At 37.9% G+C, this 22,594-nt stretch overlaps 1 protein-coding gene across 1 annotated transcript in view; it reads left to right on the forward strand.

Annotated features, from left to right (window-relative positions):
• The window catches only part of LOC126473362 (uncharacterized protein PF3D7_1120000-like), a 282,557-nt gene that overhangs the window by 19,388 nt on the left and 240,575 nt on the right, over positions 1-22,594 (forward strand). The window lies entirely within an intron of this gene.

The following is a 22,594-nucleotide window of genomic DNA, read 5'->3' on the forward strand; positions in this document are numbered from 1 at the left end:
CTCATGAAATCAATAGAGCAGCTACGTGATCGAGTAGTAGTAGCTTCAGGCCTCCAAAACTGACAACTGATGAGACAGAAGTGTGCTGACCACATGCTCCTACATATGACTGTATGTCTGTGACTCATGTAAATTCACATCTGTGTGTTATGATATAGACTGTGTCAAAATCCCTAGTAGTCGTATATGTGTTGTAGAGGGGACTTAGTAAACAAAGTTTTGATGAGGAACCCTAATCAGGAAAAGTGTCATTTGGGTGCAAAATAAGTTCGAAGAAAGGATTCTTCACAGTACACCATAATGGAGATAGTGAGCTCCTATCCGTGTGGTCTACAGAAGGTAATGCCGTGTGCAATGTTTCGAGTATTTGTCGTCTGGTTCTTTTCTATGTGATGAAGAACATCCTCTCAAAAGTCGAGAGTACAATGTGTCCATGGAACACCACAGTCGACGTTCCTAGTTCGAACATATCAGCTTCTCGCAGTCCTTGTTGCAGTTGGAGAAAATTACTATGAGATGGACTGAGACGATCCATAAAATGTTTTCAAGACATGCATTGTGCAGCTCTACCTCTATGTCCAGCTTCACAGTAAATTATCAGCATCTCTGTGCACTCTTCAAACGTGTATTCCGCCATCCTGTAGTGTCTCAGTCGTCGCTACTGCTCAATTGTGGACTGACAAGTGAGCAGAACGCTGAAGCAGTGATCGTAAAGAGATGGTACGTTATGTCAGGTGATGGACGACGACGCCCTCCTCTTAAGTTTGTGTGGTACCATGAAACGAAACATTTGAAAGTGATCCTATTTTCAAACAACTTATTTTTATACCTAAATGGTACATTTCTGGACATGGATTTCATACCAAAACAGCCACCTTACAACTCCTAGAGGACTGTGAAACACAATGTATAATGCCGGTAAGTACGAGTAACGGAATGGATTTAAAAGTAAAACACATTAGCTAGAACACGTCGTAAAGCAGGTAATTTTAAATTTTATTGAGAACCGTATGACTTGTACAACCTTACTGCAAACATTGATGTTGCAGTGGTGCATAATGTTATCAATCTCAGCACCTAGAATTCCGCTATCTGAGATTTCAGTAAATGTAGGAATAAAATTTTCACTATTTAATTATCTTCGACCATTTCCAAAGAAGTATTTAGATTAATATACACGTCGTCATCACTGAGTGCGGAACAGGGCTGTGAAGGCATTGTGTCTCAAGTTCCCTTCCTGAATCCCAAATCCCCTGGACATTACAGGCGTCATGCGTGAGGGTACACCATTGTGAACCAAGAAAATGCCAGCCCTTAGGTTTGAATGTCACCTGTCCGAATGCCAAATCTCAATTTTCGAAGTCTTTGGTAGTACATGTGAGATTTTATTTATGTTCCTGGTCCCATGGGACCCATCAATAGCACACTTATTTGATACAAAAACCGATTAATTGCGATATTTTGTCGTTGTGTCCGTCATGTATTATATGACTGCTGTGACACAGTCCTGTCATATGAGATCAATCTTCTTTATTTCAGTGTCGCTGCTACAACATACACATTGTGGTGCTGTGGTTTATATACTAATACTAGTGAACCCAACAACACTACACAGTTGCTAAATATTCCCGTGAATTGTATTTAGATCCTAACCTCCTTCTGCTCCATCACTCTTGACCATCTCCTCCTCTCCCCCTCTCTTTGCCCATATCCACCTCTTCCCACCTCTCTTTGTCCATCTTCCTCTCCTTCCCTCTCAAGCTGTTCATCTCTTCCTCCTCCCCCACAATCTCTCTCTATCTAGTCCTCACACCTCTCTCTCCCCATCTCCTTTTCCTTGCTGTATCTGTGAAGATAATATCTTCAATGACAGTATCTTCAACAATTTTAATTTGTGAACGTGTAGGAATTCCACAGTTTCGAATAATTCAGATTTCATAGTGTATTCTAATCATAAGCTAATAAGTCATAAAAACAACTTTCCTCTTTTCTCTTAAAACTCACTGCGATCAAGAAAACAAATCAATATACTGTTGTATATACAATTTTTGTTTCAAATTGTATATAAAGCCAAAGAATATTTGAGGACGAAACAATTTGTTTAATAGTTTACCTGCCATGATATTTAAATCAAAACTAACTGAGAGGAAGAAAACAAAACAGTACATTTTCAAAGTACAACATTTTCTTCCTTGCATTCGGTTGTAGCAGAAACTCTGTTCATTGTTGTTTTAAAAATATGCATCCAATATCCATTAGAATGTTAATAGAGTATCGAATAACAATTTCAACTAAAACGGTAAAGAACTTTTAGTTTGTTAACAACGTTTCCTCTTTAAATATAATATCTATATTTGTATATTACACATATTTAAAACTATACAGCCAGTATCTGTCTGAACGTACATTAGAGCATCATGTAAAAATTTGAAAGAAATTGGTCTACAACTTATCAAGATTTCTGAGAACGTTTCCCATTTATTTCTTACATATATTGTATAGTCTGCCTCATTAGTTGAGTGGGCAACGCGCCTGACTGCCATGTAGCAGGCCTGCATTCGATTCTGGCCGGCTCGCAGATTTTTTCCCCTCGGGGGCAGGGTATTGTCGCCATCATCATTTCATCATCACTGATATTCAAGTCGACGAATGTGATGTCAACTGAAAAGATTTGCAACCCGGCGGCCGAATGTCCCCAAATGGGGACTCCTGGCCATCAACACCATAACATCATTTCATTTTTCATTTCATTACACACATATTTATGTACCATATCTAGTTAAAAACATGTATCCTATGTCTGTCCTACAGTTTATTAGAGTGTCGTGTAAAAATAAGAAAGAAATCTATCAAGGACTTTAAGGGACTTTTACTAACAACATTTCTCCATTTATGTATCAGATACACATTTTTGTGCCACATGTCTTTAAAAAACCTGTAACCTACATCCATCTGAGCGTATTATGTACACATTTAATTAATCTTTTCGAGATTTTTGCTACACAATATTTTTTCCTTTCTTGTATGGCCCATATATTTATGTAGAATTAATATTAAAAACATGCAGTTTATGTCTGTCTGAACGTTTATTATAGCACACATTGCTCAAGTATTTTGAGATTTTCAGTATCAACATTAATCAAAGTTGTAGTTTATCGTTGTTATCAAAAATTTCGAAAAGTTCTTGACGAATTTACTCCAAATTTTTACACAATGGTCTAATAAACGTTCAGACTCACATAGGCTAAAGAGCATTTTTGTGGTATATGTATATATATATATATATAAAATGGAAAGCCAAAAATGTTGGAAAGTTCTTGACCGATTTACTTCAGAGTTTTGCATGATGCTCAAGCATTTGGACAGACACAGGCTCCACATTTTTAAATATATGTGGTATATAAGTATATACACAATATATGTATGGGAAGAGTTGTTAATAAAAAACTCGAAACGTTCTTGAAGAAATTACTTCAGATTTTTACACAGTGCTCTAATAAACATTTGGAGAGACATATGCTACATATTTTTTAAAACATACAGTATTTAAATGTAAACTATTATATGCAGATAAGTCATCGATTTATTTCAGTTTCTACATGGAGCTCTAATAAACATTCCCCTTTATATATATATATATATATATATATATATATATATATATATATATATAAAGGGGAATGTTTATTAGAGCTCCATGTAGAAACTGAAATAAATCGATATATATATATATATATATATATATATATATATATATATATATATATATATATATATAATCTGAAATAAATATTAAGTAGATGAAGAACTTTTCAAGATATTTGGTAACAACTTGGTAAAAGTATATTTACTTATATATGAGGGCCGTTCAGAAAGTAATCTCCGGTTGATTTAAAAAAATACACCAAGTTAAATAAAAATATTTTAATATATACATCTTACAACTACATCTTTGCACTATTTTTCTACATAGTCTCCATAGCGATTGAGGCACTTATCGTATCTCTTCACAAGCTTTGAAATTCCTTCTGCATAAAAATCACCCGCTTGTGCCTGGAGCCAGCCTGTGACCGCATCTTTGAGCTCTTCGTCGTCATCAAACCGCTGTGACCCGAGCCATTTCTTCAAATGCATGAAGAGGTGATAATCACTTGGCGCCAGGTCTGGGCTGTAAGGTGGATGGTTGATAACATCCCACTTGAAGGACTCAAGAAGGGCCGTTGTTCTGCGAGCAGAGTGAGGACGGGCGTTATCGTGCAAAAAAACGATACCGGAAGTCAGCATACCACGGCGTTTGTTCTGTATAGCCCGTCGTAACTTTTTTATTGTTTCACAGTACACGTCTTGATTAATGGTCGTACCACGTTCCATGAATTCAACCAACAACACCCCTTTGGCATCCCAAAACACCGTTGCCATCAGTTTTCTGGCAGAAAAATCTTGCGAGGCTTTTCTTGGTTTGGTAGGCGAATTTGAATGTGCCCACATCTTTGATTGTTCTTTTGTCTCAGGGTTCACGTACTTAATCCAGGTTTCGTCACCGGTCACGATTCTGTTTAACAATGGTTCTCCTTCGTCCTCATAACGTGACAGAAAGTCTAATGCAGAGGCCATTCTTTGAGTTTTGTGGTGGTCGGTAAGAATTTTGGGCACCCATCGTGCACAGAACTTACGGTAACCCAAACTTGCTGTCACTATCTCGTACAAGAGAATCTTAGAAATCTGTGGAAAACCAGTAGACAACTCCGACATTGAGAAACGTCGATTTTCACGAACTTTTGCATCAACTGTCTGAACGAGTTCGTCAGTCACCAATGATGGTCTACCACTCCTCTCTTCATCATGAACGTTTTCTCGTCCACTTTTAAATAAACGTACCCATTCATGGACAACTCCTTCACTCATAACTCTTGGTCCGTACACGGCACAAAGCTCACGATGAATAGCTGCTGCAGAATATCCTTTGGCTGTAAAAAACCTTATGACAGCACGCACTTCACATTTGGTGGGGTTTTCTATTGCAGCACACATTTCAAACTGCCACAAAAACTAAACTAGCGCAGGTACGACGTTCACTCGACCACGGCTTGATGCCGACTGACCTGTTGAGTGCGTGAACGCACAGATGGCGTCGCTACTCCCCCCACAACCCGCACTGTGACCAATCGGAGGTTACTTTCTGAACCGCCCTCGTACAATATGGCTATATCCTAACCATTTGCAGGTTATTTTAACGTCCATCGACTGTTATAGATGCAGTCTACTTTCCATTTGAGTTGTAAATAGCATTTGGGTCCTTGTATTTTAGACCCACTATCTTCACAATTTCGAAGAGTATAGTTCAGTCATCAGCGTCAAAAGCTTCCTCTGAATCTGCAAGTGCTGTAAACGTTGGTTTGTCTTTCATCGGCCTGTCTTCTAAGGCATGTCGATGGGTCACTACTGCCTCAAATGTTCGTACATTTCTCCAGAACCCAAACTGATTTTCCCTCACGTCGGCCTCTACCAGTTTCTCATTCTTCTATAGAGATGCACACAAAGATACTTACAAATATATACTTATACGAAATAAAAAATTGGGAGAGAAATGGAAGGGATGGGTGGGAATTCGTTGCTTCCAATCGCACAGGGCATTGCGGGAATGCAATGGCGAAAACTGGACTTGCCACTTCTCGCTGTAACCACTGGTTGCTTTAACCGCTTTGGCCATCCGGACATAATCCATGGCTGACTCATTTTCCAAGTTATTGCACGCTGCAGTGCAGCGTCCTTTGTCCATTAATTCCCTACAGGCAAATTATTGATTCCTTGAGTATGATATTAATGCATCCGCCCTGAAACAAATGGCAAGGAGCTGTCGAGTTCTTACAGAAATGTATATATTTCAATGGCGTCTTTTCTGCTAGACATGTCCGACAGAACAGACCCACTCAAATAACAGAATGTTATAAATTTTTATTTGTGGGACATCTACAACTGTTCTGCAACATGTTCATGGTAAACAAATCCGTCACAGATCTATGAAAGAGAAACCAAAGTTTATAGCACAGTTACTACTGCTAGGTAGGCTATTGTTCAATCATTTTATTTGTTTTTTAGTTTCTAAACGCCACTCTTAATTTTTTTCAAATTTTCTAATTACTTAATGGAGATGTCGTTTTATTTTAAGTTTCAGATAAATCTGATGACGGGGCTAAGACCACGAAACCATGGTACTGTATAATGACTTCTGTCATGAAAGACATTGGTCTAAAAAGTATTGTACAATTATGGTGGATTTTTTTACCAAGAGCAAATAGCATGTCCTCAGCATGTGATGCTCTTGAAGGCCTGTCATCAGTAGTAAAATCTGGTGCTGTTTAGTTACATACTATTCCTATATCCACTCAGCATTTAGTTATGGAATTCTTTTCTACAGAGGAAATGCATGAAATATGAACATATTTACCAAATTACAAAATGGGACAATTAGAGGAACAATGAAAAACAGTTACTAGGCTCAACGTAAGGATATGTTCAAAACGTTGGAGATGGTTAAGAAGTACTTATAAGTGTTTGGTAAAAAATGTGAAACAAGTAAGCTGTAATAGAATTAGCTCTCCCATTTCACAACAGACTTACTGAGATACAAACTGGAGACCGAACTTCACTATCATGGTGCTAATGTTAGCTGATAGTTCGTGTAATGTGTACAGCGACTGAAATAAGAATGAATTAAGAGCATAACGCTAGTATTTTGTATTATAAAGTAACTTATTTGCAAGAATGTTTAAACAAAGCAGTGCTTTGCTAAGTCAAGTGAACAAGGCCATGCTGTTTTTCACTGACTAGGCTATGCTTTGGAGGATAGAAGCTCTCGTACCTGTCCGGCCATCCTAATTTAGTTTTTCTGGTGCTTCACCAAATTAATACAGGCAAATGCAATGATAGTTTTTCCAGTAAGGCGACAGGCAACTACCTTAACTAGTCTTGTAAGTATGTAAATGCCTGTGTATCTGAATTAGGATTTCTGTTTGTGAGCTATACTAACACATAATGTCTAAACTCCTCATAAAAGAAATCTACAGTTAATAACTGTACTATTACTATCTGTTCGATTTCCGAAGTACATTGCATTGAAACTAGGTTATCTGTACTACTATATGAAGACAAGCTTCCGTTTAACATTGTTATCGAAAATCTCGAAAAGTTCTTGACCGATCTACTTAAATATTTACACAGTACCCTAATGAAAGTTCAGACAGACATTAGTAAATATTTCGAAAATTCTACTTAAATATTTACACAGTACCCTAATGAAAGTTCAGACAGACATTAGTAAATATTTCGAAAATTCCTTGAACGATAAACTTGTGAATGGACATAGGCTACATACTATTTAAACATGTATGGTGTATAGATACCAGTATATATGTAATACATAAAGGGCAAACGGTATTAACAAAAATTCAGAAAAGATCTTGACCAGTTTATTTAAAATATTTACATGGTGCTCTAATAAAAGTTCGGACTGACATAGGCTGTAATTTTTTAAATACATATAAGATACAAATATACATGTATTATATGAAGATGAAACGCAAGTTAGCAAAAATCTCGAAAAGTTCTTTACCCATTTAGTTCAAATGTTTACATCATACTCTAATAAGCGTTGGAATGGACATAGGCTACACATTCTGTAAATATATATAGTATATAGATGTACCTATTGTAAATAAAGGGGAAACGTTGTTAGCTAAAAGCTCAATAAGTTCTTGGCTAATTATTTCAAATTTTTAAATGATGCTCTGATAAGCATTCTGAAGGACTTCTGCTGTATATTTTTTAATGATGTAGTGTACAAATATGCATTTAATATATAAAGGGAAAAGTTGTTGGCAAGAATCTAGACAACTTCTTGATCGTTTTAGTTCAAATTGTTACATGATACTCAGATGGCACTCAGACAGACATTGGCTACATATTTTTTTAAACAATAATGGACAGATTTTATGTTAAAATCAAATCCACAAAAGAAAGTGCTGTGCTGTGCAAATGTGTGGTTTCGTTTCTTTTTCACAGTCCTTTTTTACTCAGATATCATGGCATGTGAACTATTAGACAACCTGTTTCTTCCATACATATTCTTTTTTTGGAGAAAATTTTAAACAAACCCTTATACACAAGATTTTATTCTGTTGGTTGCAGTCAGCTTTAAAAGGAAATAGAAGTGTAATTATGGCTTATCGCCTTATGATTATAGTACTACTATACCATGCAGTATGAATCATCCAAAACTTTGCAATCCTATATCCGTTCTGAGATTAAAACTATGAGAAATACTGTCATTGAAGCTTGTAAAGTTGATGTATTAAGTTGTTCTGAAAGTGGTGCTGATATTCAAGATAATAAAAGCGGATTAAAAGCTGTGAGCTATCTGGGGAAGTTATCCTTGCAATACTGAGCAACTGTTTCACCGGGTATCCAGTGTAGTTTACCAAATTGCCAACCAGACTAACACCAATTATAATCTTTTAATAGTCACATTATGACAACTGGTGATACATATACAAAAAGAGAATTTAAATAAAAAGAAATAAATCAGTTTATATTTGGACATTTATTTTAACATTGATCATTGTTCCGTTAAAATTTCAGCATATTAAACTTGATTCATAAATAAACTGGTGCCTTATTTAGGATTGTGAAAATGTGAGTTTGTAGTCTTCTGGAACACATCAAATATGGAGCCAAGATTGGGAGACAGCACACAACACTGCATTCATAAAATAACACATGAAGAAGGTTGAAACATATGCAAGAGGAAATTAACCACAACCAACTGATTCAATTTTCACCCAAAGAAGTTACAGTCATAGTGCAATCCTGTCTGTCATGTAATTACCACAGACTGATATACTAAATTCATACTAATTGTCTGTGAAATCTTCTTGAAAAGAATAGCCGAGGGCTACTTTGATCATTACACTACTTGCTTCACGTGGTGAACTGGGTTTACACAGTGTGTAACTCCACAACAATTTTGATAATTAAAATAAATTACATCGAAACGCAATTTACAAAATAAAAACCTCAAACTGGTTACTATCGTCATACTATTAACCTGATGGGTCAAACAATAATAGAAGCACGTAGTACTGGGCTCACAAAGTACACCTGATGTGGGTTGAACATAAAGAAAAGTTGCTATATTGAAAAATATTGTCAAGACGAGACGTTATAATCTCACACACATTCGCATTTAAGATTGACAATTGGAAGTGACCAGTGTGGCAGCTTCCTATACCAACATGACAAGGGATGGACACGACCATACCAAGAATATAAACCTCTTTGCTTTTAGAAAGCATAGCTACCTATTCCAATGTTGGTCCTACTGTTCTCTAGCAGACAGGCTTGTCTGCTACCATCAAGCATGCAACTAGAAATACATTTGCTCAATCACCCTTTCACACATAAGGGAAGGAGGATGACAGCATCTTGTCAGATACACTATATAAAAGAAAGCGGATGTAGGTTCTATATGAGACTGTGTGACATGAATTACATATAAACTGTGTTTTAAAGTGTAATAGTGTGACAGATCGTTTTTGTTTATGTGTAAAAGTAACACGTTCCACTGCTCAGTCTCCTCCCAGATAGAGTCAGAAACACCACAGTAAATTTAGAAGTGGAATGTATGCCGTAAATGACAACAGACTTAAGAAATTAACATGAAAGGAATCCAACAGAAACCTTTCAAGCTACCATCCTCACAGATTCAGCAGTTGGAGAGGTCACTCTTGTATCCCCTATACTAATGACCTCAGCCGATTTAGCCATTCATTTTAAGTGATTTCCCAATCTAGGTTTTGTTTGCAATAACACACGATATGACACAAATGCCATAATGTCATCCAACATGGCATTCATCATGTCGTGCAAAATGAAACAGCGTATCAACAAAGTTTAGGATGCACACATCCCCACTCTTGGATACTTCATATTATAGATGCACCCCATTCTCGGATACTTCCAATTTTTGTAGATGCATCCCGCTCCCTAGAGGTACATAAATTTTCGTCTATTGTTCATACAGCTCTCATTATAGGGCTAAGAGGGGGTGGGTTTGGAGGAGAAATTGTCCCTTCGGAGGGGAATCAGCCCACCACCAACCAGAAATACAAAAATTGTTTTAGCATCCCCCCAGAAATAAATCCACTCTCAGAAACTTTATCCCCCAAGAAAAACTTATTTAGCTATTGCATTTATACTCTTCAGCCACATGACATTATACAAATGTTTATTTTAACTTGAGACAACTAAATATCTAGAAAACGACGCATCGTACGAAAAAAATGCTCTAGATGAAAGTTTGATATTAGTAAAGGGGACTTCTGCCTGCATTATAACTGGCCACCTGCTAACGACCCCTCCTGCGTGGGCGCGGTCCACTTTATGTTTTCAAATGGTTGTTGTTGTTGTGGTCTTCAGTCCTGAGACTGGTTTGATGCAGCTCTCCATGCTACTCTATCCTGCGCAACCTTCTTCGTCTCCCAGTACCTACTGCAGCCTACATCCTTCTGAATCTGCTTAGTGTATTCATCTCTTGGTCTCCCTCTACGATTTTTACCCTCCATGCTGCCCTCCAATACTAAATTTGTGATGCCTTGATGTCTTAGAACATGTCCTACAAACCGATCCCTTCTTCTAGTCAAGTTGTGCCACAAACTCCTCTTTTCCCCAATTCTATTCAATACTTCATCATTAGTTATGTGATCTACCCATCTAATCTTCAGCATTCTTCTGTAGCACCACATTTGGAAAGCTTCTATTCTCTTCTTGTCCATAATATTTATCGTCCATGTTTCACTTCCATACATGGCTACACACCATGCAAATACTTTCAGAAACGACTTCCTGACACTTAAATCAATACTCGATGTTAACAAATTTCTCTTCTTCAGAAACGCTTTCCTTGCCATTGCCAGTCTACATTTTGTATCCTCTCTACTTCGACCATCATCAATTATTTTGCTCCCCAAATAGCAAAACTCCATTACTAATTTAAGTGTCTCATTTCCTAATCTAATCACCAGCACCACCTGAGTTAACTCGACTACATTCCATTATCCTCGTTTTGCTTTTGTTGATGTTGATCTTATACCCTCCTTTCAAGACACTGTCCATTCCGTTCAACTTCTCTTCCAAGTCCTTTGCTGTCTCGGACAGAATTACAATGTCATCAGCGAACCTCAAAGTTTTTATTTCTTCTCCATGGATTTTAATACCTACTCCGAACATTTCTTTTGTTTCCTTTATTGCTTGCTCAATATACAGATTGAATAACATCGGGGAGAGGCTACAACCCTGTCTCACCCCCTTCCCAACCACTACTTCCCTTTCATGCCCCTCAACTCTTATAACTGCCATCTGGTTTCTGTAGAAATTGCAAATTGCCTTTTGCTCCCTGTATTTTACCCCTGCCACCTTTAGAATTTGAAAGAGTGTATTCCAATCAACATTGTCAAAAACTTTCTCTAAGTCTACAAATGCTAGAAACGTAGGTTTGCCTTTCCTTAATCTTTCTTCTAAGATAAGTCGTAGGCTCAGTATTGCCTCACGTGTTCCAACATTTCTATGGAATCCAAACTGATCTTCCCCAAGGTTGGCTTCTATCAGTTTTTCCATTCATCTGTAAAGAATTCGCGTTAGTATTTTGCAGCTGTGACTTATTAAACTGATAGTTCGGTAATTTTCACATCTGTCAACACCTGCTTTCTTTGGGATTGGAATTGTTATATTCTTCTTGACGTTTGAGGGTATTTCACCTGTCTCATAAATCTTGCTCACCAGATAGTAGAGTTTTGTCAGGACTGGCTCTCCCAAGGCTGTCAGTAGTTCTAATGGAATGTTGTCTACTCCGGGGGCCTTGTTTATACTCAGGTACTTCAGTGCTCTGTCAAACTCTTCACGCAGTATCGTATCTCCCATTTCATCTTCATTTACATCCTCTTCCATTTCCATAATATTGTCCTCAAGTACATCGCCCCTGTATAGACCCTCTATATACTCCTTCCACCTTTCTGCTTTCCCTTCTTAGCTTAGAACTGGGTTTCCATCTGAGCTCTTGATATTCATGCAAGAGGTTATCTTTTCTCCAAAGGTCTCTTTAATTTTCCTGTAGGCAGTATCTATCTTACCCCTCGTGAAATAAGCCTCTACATCCTTACAGTTGTCCTCTAGCTATCCCTGCTCAGTCATTTTGCACTCCCTGTCGATCTCATTTTTGAGACGTTTGTATTCCTTTTTGCCTGCTTCACTTACTGCATTTTTGTATTTGCTCCTTTCATCAATTAAATTCAGTTACCCAAGGATTTCTACTAGCCCTCATCTTTTTACCTACTTGATTCTCTGCTGCCTTCACTACTTCATCCCTCAGAGCTACTAATTCTTCTTCTACTGTATTTCTTTCCCCCATTCCTGTCAATTTTTTCCCCTTATATGCTCCCTGAAACTCTGTACAACCTCTGATTTAGTCAGTTTATCCAGGTCCCATCTTCTTAAATTCCCACCTTTTTGCAGTGTCTTCAGTTTTAATCTGCAGTTCATAACCATGGTAACCCACCATTTTTATTGCATATTTCGACTCGGTGCCAAAAAATAAGTACAATTTACTCAAACCTTTGTTTTCTGTTGGTAGGAGATGGGGCTGTAATCTACAAATATCGAGAGTGCCCAGTTTTGCAATTAAGAACTGATGCATTTGATTCTATATTTCATTTACGATGTAAACCTAAACCTCTGCGTTCTAAAGATGGATATTTATGTTCGAAATTTACTTTAGAGTAGCAAACTTGATTGTACAGTATAATATGGCTATCCATTTTACTGTCTGGTTAGAAACTACGTTTAGTGTGACTCAGGAACAACTATGTGGATAGAATAGTTTTCTGTTCCGCTTGGGATGCTTGGTTTCGGTGAGTAGCCCCTCCTCTCACCACTGGGGTGCTTGATTTCTCTGAGTATCCATGGATGGTGCCACTGTCACTACCACTTCATGGACATTTTACTTTACTGCACTGGTTGTGGTTTGTATTCTGCTGGTTGCCGTGTAGCCGCCAGCGAGATAGTTACGTCGAGTGGATGTTAACACACACGAAAATCAATCAACCTGATGGTGGGGGTCGAGGACAGCCACCGAAATCAAGCATTCTGATGGTTTGGGGACTCACCACAATCAACCCAGTAGGGAACAGATTAGTGGGTAGCTTATTTACCAGAAATGTCAATGTCTTAGTCATATTGTTTGTACTGTACGTTTGTAACACTCAAAAAACGTCTGAGCATAAATATCAACCGTTAGCACATAAAGGTTTTACATTTACATCGCAAATGAAATGCAGAATCATATGTATCCGTTATATATTGCAGAAACAGGCACTATTCATCGATAACAGCGCCATCTGCTACGAATGGAAAACAATGGTCTGCGTAAACGGTGCATATTTTTTTCATAGAACCCGAATAAGCAATAAAAATGGGGGCCTCCCACTTGAAAATAAAAAGTTGACCCCACCCACGCAGAGGGGGGGGGGGGGTACATTAGGAGGTGACCAATTGTAGCACAGATTTACGCTTTACTTAACTTTTTTTTGCCTACAACATTTTTTTTTGTGCCATGCGTCGTTTTCAAGATATTTGGGTTTGTCGAGCTAAAACAAAGGCCCTGTACACTGTTTACTCTGACTGGCGAATCTTCTACTTTTTTTTAAGCACAGGACAGGGTCTTTAGCCTATAAATTGCAACATGCAGGAGTGCCAACATCTTGCAGCTAAGAGAGCACACTAAACTGGAGAAGTAGGCTTAACTCGTAAAAAAGCGAGAATATGTCAAGAGGTTTTGTTTTAAACGTCCTAGAAGGTGCCAAATAAGTCGGAAAGCTAGCTCCCTTCTTTTACAACCCTAACTCTGCCCACGAAATATCACCTTTTTTGTGCTATGACAGGAGCATTTTTCTAGCTAGTTCCCAACTCTCACTCTACCGTAGTTTTGACATTAGACTGATATAGCTCGGCAACCGATGCAGATTTTTTGACTCGGGCGACGACTGATACGGTATAGATTGTTTTTAATTGCCTTTCGAACCCCGTTGCTTGAGATAAGCACCGTCAGTCTGGCTCCTTTAGGTTACCTGCCTAGTGTCGTTGAAATTGCCCGGTATAGTCTGCTGTGTCCTTGGAGAACACAAGCCTGACCACAACGTCTAGGTCACATGTCTGTGGCAGGTTTTTGTTGTTGTATTTTTTAATTTTTCATATTTTTATTATTTTGTTATCTTGTTTTATATTTTTTAAGTTTTGTTTAATTTTTATTGTTTTTATGGACTTGGAAAAGCAGTTGAACGGAATGGATAGTGTCTTGAAAGGAGGATATAAGATGAATATCAACAAAAGCAAAACGAGGATAATGGAATAGTCGAATTGAGTCGGGTGATGCTGAGGGAATTAGATTAGGAAGTGAGCCACTTAAAGTAGTAAAGAAGTTTTACTATTTGGGGAGCAAACTAATTGATGATGGTCGAAGTAGAGAGGATATAAAATGTAGACTGGCAATGGCAAGGAAAGCGTTTCTGAAGAAGAGAAATTTGTTAACATCGAGTATAGATTTAAGTGTCAGGAAGTCGTTTCTGAAAGTATTTGTATGGAGTGTAGCTATGTATGGAAGTGAAACATGGACGATAACTAGTTTGGACAAGAAGAGAATAGAAGCTTTCGAAAGGTGGTGCTACAGAAGAATGCTGAGGATTAGATGGGTAGATCACATAACTAATGAGGAGGTATTGAATAGGATTCGGGAGAAGAGACGTTTGTGGCACAACTTGACCAGAACAAGGGATCGGTTGGTAGGACATGTTCTGAGGCATCGAGGGATCACAAATTTAGTATTGGAAGGAAGCGTGTATGGTAAATCGTAGAGGGAGACCAAGAGATGAATACACTAAACAGATTCAGAAGGATGTAGGTTGCAGTAGGTACTGGGAGAAGAAAAAGCTTGCACAGGATAGAGTAGCATGGAGAGCTGCATCAAACCAGTCTCAGTACTGAAGACCACAACAACATGGCTACTCATTTTATTCATAAACACATGACACTGTATATGAAAAGTAACCATAAATACTTAATACAGACAAACACCGTACGAACAGGCCTTTAAGGCCGGCCCCCGTGTCATCCTGTGCCCTTTGGCTTAACCGGATGCGAAGTCCGCCCCCGTTAGCTGAGTGGTCAGTTTGACAGAATGTCAATCCTAAGGGCCCGGGTTCGATTCCCGGCTGGGTCGGAGATTTTCTCACAATCATCATCATTTCATCCCCATCGACGCACAAGTCGCCGAAGTGACGCCAAATCGAAGGACATGCAACTGACGGGAGGCCCTAGTCACACGACATTTGCATTTACTGGATATGATTGTGGAGTGGCATGCCGTCAGCACACCGCTCTTCCAACCGTTGTGTTTCGTGACCGGTGGCGCTAGTTCTTAGTCAAGTAGCTCCTCAATTTTCCTCACAAGGACTGATTGCACGTCGCTTGCCGACAGCACTTATCAGACCCGGATGGTGACCCATCTAAGTGCTAGCCAAGCCAGACGGAGCTTAACTTCGGTGATCTGACGGGAGTAGGTGTTACCACTAGGACAAGGCTGATGCACTTATTACAGTGCACAAAAAACGGCTTACATAAATGCGATACCGAAATAAATATTAAATTTTGTGCGAAGTTTATAATAATAACGTTTGTAAATAGTTTATATTATATAAATTTACGATACGACCATATTACATAGAGAAACTTACTTAAAAGCTTACATGCCGAAAGCTGAACGATTCGTACAAAAATTAATAAACTACTGAAAAGCATACATCTTGTTATGATCTCTAATCTGAACATTCTTGCAATTGTTTATTTAAAGTATGCAATAATAAAACTGTAAATTAAGCGAACAGCCTTAGAGAGCATCCGACTCTTTCTGGTAGATCATTTATATACACTGAAGCACCAAAGAAACTGGTATAGGCATGCATATTTAAGTACAGAGATATGCAAACAGGCAGAATATGGCGCTGCGGTCGGCAACGCCTATATAAGACAATAAGTGTCTGGCGCAGTTGTTGGATCTGTTACTGCTGCTAGAATGGCGAGGTTTTCAAAATTTAAAATGGATTGAACTTGGTGTTTTAGTCGGCGCACGAGCGATGGAGCACAATACTGAGGCAGCTATGATACACTTATCGATACAATGTTGGTCAAAAGCAAAAATTTTCTCACATTCCATAAAGACAGTCCTGATCATTCATCATAGTATTAATTACAATTTTATGCACAAAGTCTGAGCAGTAAAAGAAAATGCACACGGAAGTAGTGGATTTCCATGCAGTCTTGAAGAAGTAGTGTTGTCCTTCCAACATAAAGATAATGCTGACTCTTAATATGCAGACAGGTAATGGTCCACAACAAAGCAAACCCACAGCAGAGTCAGTCAAAGTTAAAGAATATTGGTAGGTAGTTCATCACAGAGCAGACCCACTGTAGTCTTGGTAGAGAATATGGTATTGGTGGGCTATAAAAGGTACAGACCTACTGCAATCCTTGTAGAGACGGCCAGCAGCCATCTTTGCGACTGTGCAGGTGCACAATCACCATCGAAGAGTCTTGCGGACAATATAGAAAGTCCATAAACCACCAATTGTGCACTCACAAAGTTTTTGGAATTGTCCTTAGAACCAGCAATGCTGTTAACCAGTCCCTTGCTGAATTATTAACACATGTGCAAACAATAACAGTCTCAACTTCTCACATATTGTGCATATACTATGACCAACAGAAACGTGTGCAGTGAAATGAAACTTAATTTGAAGAACTGACATCTATAGAATTATAAATTTACAACATAAGAATACAATTACAAAGGTACAAAATACATCATTAAAGAACATAAAAGTACAAATAACATTTGTAGTAATATGGGCTTTACAAAAGAATAGAGATAAACTTGTACATCAATGTTACAGGAATTATGACATAAATAAATAAATAAAATAATGAGAATAGTTTTCGAAATATTAATTTCACACGTGAGCATTAAAACAGAACAGAATAAATAACGTCTAAACATCTTTACAAAGTAAATAACACATTATTAGAAAAATTCTAAAACATAACTCTTATCAGATAAACACATAAAGAACACAAATACACAAGGGTACACAAACACATAGCGGAATAACACAAAAGGAAAAGACAGGGTTTGCTTTCAGTGTTTTGCAATCAAAACTTTCCTTACTTCTTGGAGATCTCCCTTCGTTCATCATTATTCCCAAAAAGTCCTATATATACCTGTTGTCCCTAAACCGTACTGTTTTCTTCATATCATCTTTCAAGGTAATTATTCTTCATTGCACACTACTCATTTTGGCCCAAATATTTTTCATATAACTTCTCAATGCATTTCTTCCAATTCATCACAACTCATTCTCTTATATAGCTTACCCCCTCTTAAGCTAACTTAAATCTACTGAGCTCAGATGCATAAACTAAGGGACGAGGCAATGCAGCAACACAAAACAATTAACACAAACAGCAATGACAAAAAATGCAAATTGGCAAAGCAAGCAGCAGTATATCTAAATTAGCAAAGCAAATGCAACATTACAACTAATATGAGCCAATGTGCAGCAACAAGAAAAATAAATCAGTAGTAAAACTGGCTTAACAGAGTCATACAAAGTGAAATTCAGTAGCACTATGCCTGGCAAACAGCAACAGCAAATGCAATAAGTTACACCTAAATATGACATAGCTCCAGCAGAAAAAATAGTACACTAAAGACAACAATGCAGATAGGGGAAACGTCTATTCACATCTTAGTGTCTATGTCATTAAAGTGGTGCGCCACAACAACTTATTCTTGCAAAAAAATTACCAAGTAATTGAAAAGAAAATTATGTATGCGGTTACTGTTATTAGTCCCTTCTTATTGTTCTTTCCTTTCCAAGCACTCCTTTCTCAAAAAAATGTGGATCATAAAATTATTATTTAATAGATCAGTTGACAGAAAGTGTTCACATTAGCAAATGCATTTAATTTTATTTTATAAAACCAATGCTGCAACACAGCTGGAAACCAGATATCAAATGAAATAAGCAACTATGTAAAGCAAAGCATAAAAACATCATGGCATTTCATAAGTCAGTAGAAATTCTCTCAACTCTCGTAGAAAGACACTTGTCATAATCAGGTGTGCAGATATAAGAATATTTCCCATCAATTCATAAGCATTTCAGTAAGTAGCACAAACTACGTGCTCCACAGTATAATCATATGTTTCCAAGTAACAGCGTGTCATATTTGCGATGCTTTCTACAAAGGAATGTCAATAGCAAGTTTAATGGCCTCTTTTTTTTTACCTAATGGCTTTTTCTCCAGGCAACTGGCACATCGCAGGGAGCTCACAATGCATTACGTCAAGGTCACTTAGCTTTCTTACCGAAATATTTACGACAGCAGTTTGCACTACAGTGACAGTCTCATATAAAAAAATTTCACAGATCGAAAAATTACAGTAGAATTGCGTAGAAACGAAATGTTATGAATAGCAGTGTTGTGATACATTCACACATGTACACACAAGTCATAACTCTTAAAGTACGATTCTTGGCTTCCAACATCCTTTCTCACAAACCAGAGTCCATAACCACTACTCATTATTCCTTACCTTATTACACATATACATATTCGTTGACACTTCTTCAATATTTCATCATAATAAATACCTAGCATAATCAAATTCCTCATATAGCATCAGCTTATTGATCATAAACATATCTCAACAGCATAATACATATCTTTGTCGTAATAATAACATCACACTACCTCCGCCAAATCTCAAAAACGTCGTAGCTTTCTGCAATAACTTCAAAACCTAAAAAAAATTCTCTGCTCATTTCAATAGTGTCATCTACCTGAAACCTACTTTAAAAATCATGATCCCATACCAAATACATCATTCAAAGCTCTCATAGTATCACAACGGTTCCAAAAAAATATGAACATTTCACAAAGTACAGACAAAATACAATTTCATAAGTGTGACGTTATCCAACTGTGTAATTACGTAAACATCTGTCACTGATGTAGTAAAAAAAATGTTTGTCTCTCTCAGTTAAATGATCAGATAGCTGTGTAATTTATGTGTTAGAGAAATATGGCACCCACGTGTAAAGTTGTATAAGCAAATACCATGTTAGCTAGGGCTCCTAGCGCTCGCTACACACTTAGTACAGAAAGTAGGCGCGTACCCCCCCCCCCCCCCCCGAGGATTAATGTAATTATACGCTCAGGTGTTACAGATTGCAGCAATGGAATTAAATGTATCAAGGAAAACCTTTGTATCTTTGCGATTCAAAAATCTTTAAAAATAAATGTTTTAGGTATAAAATTAATCACTCAAATACGTGTACTGTAGCGCTAAACTAGTTTGTGGCACAACTTGACAAGAAGAAGGGACCGGTTGGTAGGACATGTTCTGAGGCATCAAGGGATCACAAATTTAGCACTGGAGGGCAGCGTGGAGGGTAAAAGTCGTAGAGGGAGACCAAGAGATGAATACACTAAGCAGATTCAGAAGGATGTAGGTTGCAGTAAGTACTGAGAGATGAAGAAGCTTGCACAGGATAGAGTAGCATGGAGAGCTGCATCAAACCAGTCTCAGGACTGAAGACAACAACAACAGCGCTAAACTGTGCGTCTTGTTGTAAGATAATCCCTGTCATTACTTTAGGGTAAAAAAATGTGCCAAGTGTCGTAATTATCGTCGTCTGTAAGCAAAATTCTGTAGAAGTCAACGTACTTACGTCATAATAAACTAAAGCGAAATGCCATGCGTATAGATATCGTAGTTACTACGTACAGTACCGTGATCAAGAAAGTACTATGCTGTAACGTATTGTTGTGCTACGAAAAAGGGTGTCTCATTGTAGCTATACCACAAAAGTTACTACTAAAACATGTTTTCCTTTCCAGAAGAATTCAGAAAAACTGTGCAGATATAAAACAGATACATCGCAAAAGCAACAATGTAAATTGTGTCACACATTAGTAGCGTCGTGATATAATCGTGTGCCTGTCAAATAAACTAACCACTGTGTCATCTGGTATCTCTCAGAAAGTTCTTTAAATCCAGAATGTATTTTCAAGTAAACCAAAATGTTGCATTAAAATCTCATTAGCAGTACCGGTATGTGTTCTAAGTATGTAAGCCTTATAGTCGTTACGGAATCGTGCAACTAACAAGCAGTAATGTACACACACAATAACACTGTGTCGTCTGTTCACTACAACAATGCATTCGTAATTACTGTTTAAATAGGTTCCCTAGGTTCTAGACTGGATAGTTAACTTCAAAACATTGTTGCATGTTAACAGTTTCTAAGTGCGACAAAGCGTACTAGTAACGTGAAGTGAAAAATTTTAAGGCAAAGGCTAAGGTAAAAAGCAGATTATCTCTCAATAAACGGTTTTACATGTGAAATGTGGTGCAATCTTTTACCGTTTCTAGTGTGCAGAGTTTCAACTTCAAAGCAATTATCATGTTGTTTACGTCGGTAAGGAATGCTAAAATTTTTCTCAAGGTTAGCGTCTATGTTATTTTTCTCTGAGCCAGCCGGCGCATGTGGCTGCCTATGGTGCGAGTCATTGTCTGTCTCTTTGTTGGCGCGCGTCGTTATTGGGACTTGGAGATCTAACTTCTACAAATTCACCTTGCCGAGAGGGACCTGCCCTGTTTGAATCCCGCCAGTTCTGATGAAATTCAGGTCTGTCGTTACGATTATATCGTCTGTCGTCATGTCGGTAGATTCCATAGTTTCTCTTTTGTCGATCACGTGGTGGAGAATTTCTCCCTGAATCGTAACTGCGCGATGCGTCTGAAGTTATTCTGTCTCCCTTGATAATAATTATTTTCGTTCCCATATTGTCTGTTTCTATGGTTATCTCTGTCATATTCATTACTACGGAAATACGATCTTTCTCTGTAACTATTATTCTGCCAACGGTTGTCATACGGGCGGTGTCTGTTTTGGTCACGATTTGCGTTGTAAGAATGGCCTTGTCGCGTCCAGTTATTTCTGTCATCGCGGAATTGTGACGGATGTGACCTGTAATTGTTGTGTTTCTCTTTTCGCGTCCCGCGATTGTCAGTGTCAATATCCAATTCTTGTAACAGTCCCGGAAAAGCTTCAATGTCGTCTTTGCAACGTCCTGCCAAAATAATATGTCGTAAATGTTCAAGCAATTTGATTAAGCAAATGTGGATGAGTTCTGAGGGGCTGTATGGGTTTGACAGATACTGATTCTTATGCAACATGTCTTCAAAATATTTCACAAGACTGGAAAATTCAGATTGTTCGAAGTATCTCATCATTATGATGCTATGTTTCACTCGGTCTTGTTTAGCTTGAGACCAATATGCTGAGAGGAAGGCATGATAAAATTCTCCTTCACTCTGACAATCGTGAATGACCGATCGCATTCTTATAGCTGTTTCATTCTCTAATTAGGCACACATAAGTTCTAACTTGTGCTCCAATGACCAGTTGGGAGGAAAACAATGAGAGAATTGATGAAGCCACACTTGTGGATGAATGTCTTTGCCGGAATTCTTAAATGTTTTGAATTTACGTGTAGTAATGAACAGCTTAGAGTCAAAGTCATCATGTTGGCGAGTCGCATATCGGTCATTGTTACTTCGTTTCGGCGGTTCCATCTCAAAATTCGGTGTACCTTGCCAATTTCTTTCGTAATTTCCGAAGTGCCCTGTGTTATTATTTTGTGGCTGTTCCGTATTTCTATGTCCCTCTCCCCGCATTGGAGCGCGAGTGTCCTCTGAAATATGTAATTCTTGTATTACTTGTGCCAACTGATCTTGTACTTCCCGGATTCCTCTTTTGTACTGTGTATTGATTTGATTTTGTTTGAATTTTCTGATTTGTTCATACTCTTCTGTGTCAGTGAAGGCTACGGGTTTTGTGTCATTCAGATCATCATCATCTACCTTTGTAGATAAATTAGTGAACTGATCCGAAAGTTCGGCTACTTTCTCCGATAATTAACTGATTTCCTCAGTGTGTTTACCTGGACTAAGTTTCAGAGTGTCCATTTGTGTTGAAAACGTATCTACCATGTCCTTTACGTTTCCTTGAGTTTTTGCAAGTTGCGTAACCGAATCGGTAGAAGCAACTGAGTCAGTTTTAGCTTGCAAGGTGTCGTGATTTTCATGAACAATAATTTGCAGCTCTTTTATGGCAGCTTCGTGATTCTGTAATGCATTTTCTTGACGCGAAAAAATAGGTTGAAAATGCTCACAAATTTGTGTTTTTACGTCATTACAGACTTTTTGACATTTCGCTTCGTTTTTAAGTAACTCAGCAGTTAAATCTTTACGAGTTTGTTCAATCGTTTGCTCAATTGTGTTTAACTTTTCAAGATTTTGTTCCATTGTGTCTAACTTGTGTAGCTGTTGCTGTGTTCGTTCCTGATTTTGTTCCATTCGTTGCAT

The sequence above is a fragment of the Schistocerca serialis genome, chromosome 4 (genome assembly GCF_023864345.2).
Source record: "Schistocerca serialis cubense isolate TAMUIC-IGC-003099 chromosome 4, iqSchSeri2.2, whole genome shotgun sequence".
In the NCBI taxonomy this organism is placed as follows: domain Eukaryota; kingdom Metazoa; phylum Arthropoda; class Insecta; order Orthoptera; family Acrididae; genus Schistocerca; species Schistocerca serialis.